Here is an 11,450-nt window from a genome sequence, read left to right as displayed (position 1 = left end):
AAACATTTTATTTAAAACTATGCAAATAATAAGTATCAATTAGTTAAGTAATTAAAAAGGTATAAAAAGGTTTTAATAGTATAAAAAAGTATTTTGTCATATTCAATAAGTTCTTCGGCATTTAAAATTCTTTATCTTCAATCTAAAAAATCGGGTAAGTAGATGTCACTCTGCTGTGCAGTAGGTTACAAGTGGGTAAATGTATAATGGATTGTATTAAACTTAAATTCAATGATATAATAGCATTGTATAAGAAAAACGATTCTGAGCGGAGACGGTTTGTCAGTCTGGATTTTAGATTCTGAGCGGAAGCTAGTGGTTTTACAATAGTGTTTTTTTTTTTTATTTATAATATATCCTGTATACAAAATTTCTACCGGAAGGAGTGCTTCGATTTCAACATATAGTACATTATATTTTAGCAAATTGGATCAAGATGGTACTTTAGACAAGTCATTTTCTCAATAGTTATTTAATGCCGCGGGAAAAACCACCGACAAATTACGATAAACCGCTAAAAATGGGATTTTAATTTCTAAAGCTTTGTATATTACCATAGAAACGAATAAAAATTATAATATTATAATATTAACTCAACTTACAGAATATATTAAATAATAACAATATAAAAAATCCAAACTGAAAAATCGTCTCGGCTCAGAATCGTTTTTCTTTTATGAAGATAAAATATCATTGAATTCAAGTTTAATACAATCCATTATACATTGACCCACTTGTAATCTTCTGTACAGCAGAGCGACATCTACTTAACCTGCACTTTTAGATTCTGAGTGGAACGATGAATGTATTGATTTTACAATGATGTGTGTTTTTTTTTTATTTTTTTATTTATTTATTTTTTTTTAAATGTCTATAAATATATAATAGTATACTTTAGAAGTTTCAAGTACCCACAAATAATATTATACAATCACAACAAAATAACTAAAATAGTTATTCCAGGTTTTTTAATATGTAATTTCGTCCAAATTTGAACTTAAAATTACTATAAAAATAAACTGTGCTTATGTAACAGCTCAAAAAGAGTCAAATTATTTTTAAAATTTTATCGTATATATAAAATGCTAATATAAACATGCAGTGAAATTTTCATGTATCTAGTCATTCGTTTTAAAGTTACACCAAAAACCAAAATCAATTTTCTCGAAAACAGATTTTGCGTAAAAATTTCTGTTTTTCCTTAATTTTTCTTTTGTTTTTCACGGCGCTTTTGAAAACTACTGGAAAAATGTTACTTTTGACCAAAGTACCAACTAGATTGTAAAATCAATACATTCATCGTTCCACTCAGAATCTAAAATTGAAAACTGACAATGTCCATAAACAGTTCAAAAAGAGTCAAAATATTTTCAAAATCTTATGGTGTATAGAAAATGAAAATATGAACATTCAGTGAAATTGTCAAGTATCTGCAGTCATTTGTATTTTAATTACAACAAATTAAGGAAATCGTTACATGAGAAATCGAGTGAATATCAAATATTGAATTTCAAACGCTCATAAAAACTTAATTTGACTTTCTTGTAGACATTTTTTTCTTTGATAAAGATAGATAAACGTATGAATGATCTTGTATTATATTTTAAAATTTTAGATTTAAAAAGATAAATTTTTATGAATTTCTCACTCAAAATAATTTGCAAATTTTCGTCATTTGTACGTATTTTGTCAATATTCAAACTTTAAATGCTTATAAAAAAATTTGTGACTATGGATTTTTAATTTTTTTCATCTGTCTTTGAAACAATATAAAAGGACCCTTCTATTAAATTTTCAAGCTTTTTTAACCAACAAATAAAATGTTATTGACATTAATAGAAAAAAAAAACTAAAAAAAATGGAAACTGAAAATGTCTGTAAAGAGCTCAAAATAAGTCAAAATTTTTGGAAAATGTTATGTTGTATAGAAAACGCTAATATAAACATTCAGTTAAAATTGCATGTACCTATGGTCATTTGTTTAAGAGGTGCACCAAAAACCAAAATCAATTTTCTCGAAAACAGATTTTGCGTAAAATCTGATTTTTCCTTAATTTTTCTTTTGTTTTTCACGGCGCTTTTGAAAACTACTGGAAAAATTTTACTTTTGACCCCCTCAAAGTACCAACTAGATTCACTTTCCTATCAGAAAAGATACTGTTGAAGAAAATCTAAGTATTTTTACTGTCCTAAAAGGTAATGACAGACACAAAAAAGAAAAAAAGAAAAACACACATCATTGTAAAATCAATACATTCATCGTTTCACTCAGAAACTAAAATGCTACTAAAAAAGTCTTGAAAATGTTAACATTTTTATATAAAATTATATTATAACTAACATAATATGTATACTTCTAATTTTCAAAGAAAACTCTTCTCAGGACATCAAACTACAATTTAATATGAATTATGCATATACATTTTATATGTCAAACATAAATTAAAAAGTCTTAATACATTTTACTGGCTTATTATATTATTTAATATAAATACACACTATTAACAAACATATAAATTTCCTTTTGTTTTGATCTTTCACTAATCTTTTAAAAATTGTCAGTGGGACTGCTTTTTGAATTCAACAAAAATAATTTTACCTTAATTTATCAATAATATATGTAGGTGCCCATTAATACATTTATATAATATAGGGTAAATTGTAAGTAATTCAATAAAAAATAAATAAAATGTATGCTAAAAATATTGAAAATGTATATTATTAACAAAACAATTAATATAAGAGCTAATAAACTAATGTACTAAAAATGCATTCATTCATAAAAATCAGTAGAGTAAGTAAAGTATAAGTAGGTAAATGCTACAAAAAATATTTTATTTTGTGTTTTATACTTTTATTCTGATGTATGATAATCTAATTTTGTTTTGGATAAACTATATTATGCTGGAGTAGATGCTATTAAAAAAAAAAATTCAAACGCTACAATTGTGTAGCCTTAATTATAACCATCAAGCCTATAAAATATGAGAATTGATTATAATCTTCACTCTTCATGGTTTTAACTTATAACTCTTACTGTATCTATGCCATTGAATTATTGTGAGCATTATTATCAAGTTCATGTATACTTAGTACTTACCTTATAATATATACAATTAATTAGTTTTAATAATTTCTTTAATTTTTCTGTTCACAATAATGTAATATACACATTAATGCATTAACCATGGCTACCCAGCAAGCGTTGCTGCTTTGACTCAAGAACTAATAGGAATGTTGGAACCTATACTAGCATTTCAAGTGGATAGATTATCAACTAAATATTTATGGATAAATATTTTAGTCAATTTATTTTATTTTTAATTTATTTTCTACACATTAAATAATATTATAAAGTACATAACTTCTAAATTAACAAAGTATTACATTATTCCCTTGGTACTAATTTTTGGGATATAATATTATTATGGAGGCATTTTTAACTATGTTAAAAAATAATAGTTCACTTCCTATAAATTACTTTTAAATATTAATTTTGTTTCTTAGGAAAAATGTAATTATATATTTTAATAATATTTCTATTAAAACTAGTATATTGCTTTATTTTAGTTATTATTATAATTTGCGTTATGTATTACACTATTACTACTGAACACTGATATTTTGTACCTATGCAACAAAATATTGCTATACTATAATAAACAGTTGTACTCAATGTCCTATTAGGAATGATACATTGATAATAAATATTTTTTATTATTACTTATTAGGCCGTTTAATATTTGTTAACGTAATTAATCAACTATAAATTATATTAAGTATACGGAATAGGTACCTATTATTTATTACACCAACACACCCACACATATAACATAAATTTAAATTTAAAATGTATGTTTAAATTTGTTAAAAATGTGTTTTCTTTGTTATAGGAAAGTTGCTGCTGTTGCTGCTGCTGAAGTTGCAGTTGACACCATAGCTAACTGAACCATAGCTTTTATATGTATTTTTTATTCTTAAAAATAATTCGCCAGGACGGCCACATACATATCATGTTTATTGTTTACATACTATTATAACAATGAATCTTTATTAGATTATTAAAGAAGGTGAATAAATATTATATACAATTTAATTAATATTAACCATGGATATCTTATTTTTATTTCATACCTTTTCCTATAAAAAGAAGTATTCATATAGCCCATCAATATTAATGTTTGAGTAAGATTCAAAATGTACCATCATAATAAGTATTGTGTAAGTATTCATACCAGTAAGTACAAATCCAACTCATCATGAGTACCTGCAGGTACCTAAAATATAGCATTAAGAGCTGTAAATGATACATATATTCTGCAGAGATTTAGCAAGATCTGATATCATAATATATTATATAATGTAAATTATAATTGCAACTAGGTATTTGATTATATTTAACAGTAGGTAATGGACACCTTTATAGTATTAGAATGTACAATATTGTAGCTATAATATATAAATAATAAGACTTGGCACATATTGAATATAATAACATTTAAAATATGGAGCCCGGGGTCTGCTCATATATTATGTGTCTTGTGTGTGATCCATAAAGGTATATAATATAGGTATAGGTACAAATACGATATGTCTTACTGTCACTGGGAGTACCGTGTTTTTGTTAGTTAAAATTCCCTAAATAGAATATAATAGTTTTATTTATTTAACAATTTGTAAATAAATTTTAAAAATAAATAGATAGGTAATAATAATTTTTTAATTCAAATTGTTTAGCACTATAATCTATCATATGAAACATCTGGCTTACACAGTTACACAACTTATAAATATGTATCTTGTATCTATACATGACAAATTATATAGGTATCATCACAGCATTTTGATACGCATCAGTGGCCAACCCAGGGGGGTGGACCCAGGTCCGGACCCCCCCCCCCCCCTTGGCTTATGTCATAGTTTTATTTTTATTTTCAAAAGTTTCTGTGAAATGTTCATCGAAATTTAATGATTAGTTTGATTATTACTTATTAGTTATTATATTAGATTTGAACATTAGGTAGGTATTTTGTTGATAACACGTCGAATCCGATAATAATTGATTGACATACATTGTAAATATAAATTTAAAAATGTAAATAATATAATTGTGTGTTTTTAGAATCTGAGTGAAACGATGAATGTATTGATTTTATAATGATGTGTTTTTTTTTTATATTTTTTTTTTTTGTGTCTGTTATCACCATTTAGGACAGTAAAAGTGCTTCGATTTTCTTCAACAGTATCTTTTCTGATAGGAAAGTGAATCTAATTGAGAAAATTGATTTTGGTTTATGGTGTAACTTTAAAACAATTTACCGTAGATACATGAAATTTTCACTGGTTGTTTATATTTCCATGTTTTATACATGATAAAATTTTTAAAATATTTTGATTTGTTTTAAACTATTTAGGGACATTTTAAGTTTCCAATATAGACCAATATATTAGTTTTTTTTTTCTATGAATGTCAATCAAACTTTATTTGTTGAGTAAAAATACTTGAAAATTTAATACAAGGACTATATTTTTACAATGAAATTTGAAAAATATTAAAAATCCTTAGTCACAGTTTTTTTTTTATTAGCTAAACAAAAAATCTAAAAAAGACATAAGCTCAGTTTATTTTTATAGTCATTTTAAGCTCAAATTTGGACGAAACTAAATATTAAAAAACCTGGAATAACTATTTTAGTTATTTTGTTGTGGTTGTATAATATTATTCGTGTATTAATATTTTGTCTGATAATTCTAATGCAACAAATTATCTCAACATTATGAGTAAACATGTTTTTTTCTCTAGTATAAATGGTATAACTAGAAGCCAAAATGATTCCAATAGTAATATTGATCACATATTTTCAAAAAATTTAGATATTAACCTTATCTCTAGTAATATTATACGTATTAGCATTGATTATACATAGTATAATACTATGTATAATCAATGGTATTACTATTACCATTGATATATATATTGTGATATTATATATATATTGATTACTATGTATAATCAATGGTATTACTGATCATTATGGTACTTCTATGTTAACAGATGTCGATTCTCTGATAAACAACAAAAAATCTGAATATGTTTCTTTTAATCAAACTACAATTAAAAAGATTAATTATAACAGATTAAATTCAATCTTAAATAACGAAGATTGGAATAAACATTTTTTTTGTCTGTCTATTAATGATGCATTAACTAGGTTCAATGAAAAAATAAGTACTGCTATAAATACTTGTACAAATGAAGTTAAAATAAAAAATTGTCGTAAATTTATTAAGCTAAAAAAATGGATAACAAGGGGTATCTTAGTTTCAATTATTAAAAAAGAAAAAATGTATTAACAAAAACGAAAAAGGCCTTTTGATCTAAATTTTGCTACTAAATTCTCAAAAGTCAAAATACAAAAATCTACTTCAAATTGTTATTAAAAATGCACGTATACTACACTATCAAAATGAAATCTTACAAGCAAATTCAAATACTAAATCTACATGGCGTATTATAAATGAAATTATTGATAATAAAAATAAACCTAAAATTCCGATTGCCTCGCTTTATAATAATGATGATAAAATAGTTGAAGACAAATTTGAAATTTGTAATATTCTAAATGATTATTTTACCAATGTTGGTGAAAATATATCAAAAAATATTTTAAAAAAAAGTTATCATAAATTAGATTGGAAATATTTAAACAATAATTGTCACGTAGATGAATCATTATTTCTAAATCCGATTTCAACAAATGAAATTAAGAACTGCTTAAACTTACTAAAAGATGAGTGTTCATATTATGAATATGGAATGACAAATTATTTTTTAAAAAGATCGTCTAAACAAATATCATTACCTCTTTTGTTATTATTTAATAAGGCTATTGAATATGGAGTTTTTCCTGATTGTTTTAAAAAAATGTATTATTATTCCTTTATTCAAAACAGGTGATAAGAAAATCTGTGACAACTATAGACCTATTTCACTTTCACTATCTATTAGTATGCTACGTACGGACCCCTCTACTCCGCCCCTACACCTAGTCATAATACACAGCATCGATGTCCTATGGTAACACGTAAATAGTTAGATGATGTCACCGCTTTACATAAAACCTTAGGGGAGCAATACTATTACTATAAACGTTAGCAACAGTCTCGGCGTCTGCCAACGGCCAGATGACAAACCCGAACCGGTAAGATATCTGTGAGACCTCCTCGGAGCGCAGTAGATTCTACGAATCAGATATTGGCACTATGACAAGACGGCTGCGGGTATACTTGGTCATTTTACGACACCCCGCACCGACCAAAGGCACATCTTGTAGAAGGCCCCCTGGACTGCGGGAACCAACGACGTAGTCCGCCAGGGATCTGGTAAGAGAGGGGATAGGACTATATAGGAGCCCTGGGAGTGACCAGTATTCAGACGTGATTTCACCAACCGTACGTACACATCCCTGTACCTCTTCATTATTGATTATCATATTTTTGTATTACGACTTAGATTATTTTCATTGACGACGTATTACGGGACTTAGAGAATATTCGAGCAATCGAATATTTTCTAAGACACTGGTTTTTCTTCGTCAATTTGAATAATCTAATAGTGTTTAAATTCAACTTGTTTATCATATTTTACAATTTTAAATAAATAATACATCAACCACACACTGTTGATCATTTTGACGCTACCATCCTGTCACCATCTCCTGTAAGTCGGGTGCACGCAACAAGTAAAATATTTGAGAAATGTTTAAAATAACGTTTATACGACTTTTTAATAAAAAATAATTTTTTTTTCAGAAAACCAATATGGTTTTCAGTCTGGTAAATCAACAATTGACGCTTTAGTCCAAGCAGATAAATACATTAGGGAAAATTTAGATAATAATAATAAAGTAATGGGCATTTTTCTTGATCTGAAAAAGCATTCGATTCGGTAAACCATAATATTTTAATCAGTAAACTTGAATATGCTGGTGTTCGCGGTAAAGCACTTAATCTATTCTCATCTTTTTTGGTAGGAAGATATCAAGCTGTTAGAGTGGATAATGATTTAAGTAACTTTTTACCAATTAACTATGGTATCCCACAAGGTACAGTGTTAGGACCTCCATTTTTTATAATTTATACAAATGGTTTATTTGGTTTAAATTTAAATGCTAAAATAATCAGTTTTGCTGATGATACCTTAATTTTGGTTAGCGGTACCTCAAATAATGTAGTTAATATACTGGCTTCGCGCACCTTGGAAACAATTAATACCTGGTTTGAAAATAATTTACTTGAACTAAATATTAAAAAATCTAAGTATATGTATTTTGAAATTTATAATAACAAACGTTTAATATACAATCCATTAGTTATTCACTACTCAAATTGTAATATGTCATTAGATTCATGTAAATGTGATAAACTTGAGCATGTTGACTCAATTAAATACCTTGGGGTGATTTTTGATAGAAACTTGAGGTGGACTGCACATATAAATCATGTAGTTAGTATAATACGAAAGCTGTTTTATAAATTCAAATTGTTAAAAGATATCCTCAACACCAACACCTTGCGTACAGTCTATTTAGCACTAGTACAATCCATTATTAATTATGGTATAGTTGTTTGGGGAAACGCATCAGTAGTATATATTTGTATGTTCACAGCCAGCTTTTCCACGGTAATTTTTTTTTTTCAAGGGGGAATGTCCCCCTTGGAGACTTTTATTTTACCGTGTAACACATTTCACACTGATTGTCTACGAAATTCTACCTCGTAAAATATTTAACGTAATCAAATTTTTAGGAAATCTTAAAACTGAAAAAATTATTTCAAGTAAAAACACAAATTATTAAATAATATTTTTTTTTTTTTATTGTTATAAATTAATTCTTAATTATATTTACACAAGTTTTCTTACTTCTCTAGTAAAAGGTACATATTCTACAATACGATCATGAATTAATAAACAGTAAGCAGTCACACCTGTAAGCGATTCTGAAGCTTCAATTTCCAATTGAACATCCACTGCTGAGGCTGTAGCTGAATCGTTCTGTTTTGAAGTGTCGATAACTATAATTGGTGCGTTTGCTAGAAAAGTAGATGGACTCAATATCGGGTTACGAATACTTTTTTCATAGTACGATTCTTGAAACGATGTATACATATTATATAATAAAGTGAAATTATTTTTAGAAAAATCTAAATTCAAATTATCGTATGGATAAGCTATCGAGTTTAGAAATACTTTAACGTTTGTTAGATTACAATGGTCAAATATACTACAATCTTTCGCTAACAAATTTTTACGTCCTTTTTGTAAACCAATTATGATAAATCGTGGTTTTTCTAATTTTGAAGCAGTTTTTAAATTCCATACAACTTTTTTAGTGGTTCCGAGTTCAGGATATTCAAAAGTTTCAAAAGATCTAAAAGGGATAAATAGACTTTTTTCTTTTTCTATAAGTTTCAATAATTTTAACCTTTCTTCATCGTCAACATTGATATGTGGGACCTTCCAGACTATTTTGTTTAAAACGACTTTACCTTCAGTAGCAGTTGCACCAGTTTTACAACTTAAAGCATTTAAATCGCTATGACTTCGAGTTAATATTAATTCCAATCTAGATATTCACCAATATTCTTTTATAGTCTTCAATACAAACCTAACCAATATTTTAATGGAATACAAGCGGTAAATTCACTTTTATCATTTTCCGATTGCGTTGCGTTTTTAAAATTCCAGCCAGCATTTTCATAGCAATTATAGTTGTCTGGCGTACCGGATAAGTAACCTTTCAACGAGCTAGTGATTCCAAGAACACGCGTGCTATCTACTTCTATCTCATTGATTTCCAATCGTATTTGTTCGAAGAGGAAAGAGTAACCTGTTATTAGATAGTTTCACTTTGGTAGCATCAGTTATTGTTCCTTCCAAAAAAATAAAGCTTTCGTGTAGATATGGGTAGACATCCGTTTGCTGGATTGATATACGTATTTCATCATTATTATTAAATGATGTAGTATACGGTGTGTATGAATGATATTCAATTTTCGTAATTTTAGAATCCGTTTCGTACTGTGAAGTTATATCTAAAATATCACTCTCAGGCATTCTGCTTTAATTGATAACCCAGAGCTTGTAAAATTTTTTTATTTTTTACCGTTAATTTTTTTATCTTATTTGATGTTGCTGGTAGCACTTTAGTCTTATGACTAGTTGTGCTGATCCGAAGTAGCGGGTTTATATTGAATTTCAGTCCCATCTCAAGACCCGTAACGTTTAATATGTAACACGATTGTCAATGCCTCACCAAAATTATCAATCGGATTATGATCTTGATCAACTAATTGAACGGTTATCGAATCAATATTTGTTTTATTCAATTTGTAATATATTAAATTTGGCGGTGACTGAATTACTTTCGACCCTGTCCTTTCACTCGGGAAAAACTCATAAATCGAATGACTTTGAAGATGGTTGTTGAATGATCCTTGAGCTATATTGCACATTACTTTTATAGAATTAATTGTGTTTAAATTTACAGCTTTTTCCGATCGAAGAATTTCATAGTATGGCTTATATACTCGTTTTTCAAAACCGAATACAGGTGCTATACTATATGGATACTCAAAGTGTAGTATCCCATTACATTTTTATATACGATCTGAAATCATTAGGATCAACAGTAATGTCGAATGTTAAATTGGTTAAGTTTTTCTTATTATAGACATCTATTTGCTTCTTAACTCGTTGCTTAATATCTTCAATCTCATAACAACCCTCTTCCAATGTAATAAAACATATCATAGGATTATTATTGTTTTCATTATCAACTACTTGTATAGAAAATTTATTATTATTTTCATTAATATTTGGGAATGAATTAAATGACTGTAAACATAACAAAGCTATTTCTGAGTCCTCGTAAAGGTTTATAGATGGAAAATAATTTACAGATAATATGGTAGCATTCCCAGTTAAACTTAAAGTAACTGACTCGTACATTACAAAATCTATGATATAAATTTAATGATCAGATCCGTGACGTTTAATATGTAGAACAACTGTTAACGTCTCGTTAAAATTATCAATTGGATTATTGTTTTGGTCAACTAACTGAACAGTAATTGAATTAATATCTGTTTTGTTTAATCTGTAATATATAAGGTTTACCGGAGATTGAACAACCTTTGTTCCTGTTCTCCCACTCGGGAAAAACTCATATATCGAATGGCTTTGAAGTTGGTTGTTGAATGACCCATGTGCTATATTACACATTACTTTTATAGAATTAATTGTGTTTAAATTTGTAGCTTTATCTGATCGATGTTCTTCATGAAACGGTCCACAATCTTTTTTTCTATACCCAAAAACAGGTGCTATACTAAATGAAGTATTAAATCGAAGTATTCCATTTACATTTTATATACGTTCTAAAATCGAC

Source organism: Acyrthosiphon pisum, chromosome X (genome assembly GCF_005508785.2).
Source record: "Acyrthosiphon pisum isolate AL4f chromosome X, pea_aphid_22Mar2018_4r6ur, whole genome shotgun sequence".
Lineage (NCBI taxonomy): Eukaryota > Metazoa > Arthropoda > Insecta > Hemiptera > Aphididae > Acyrthosiphon > Acyrthosiphon pisum.
This window is presented reverse-complemented; position numbering follows the sequence as displayed.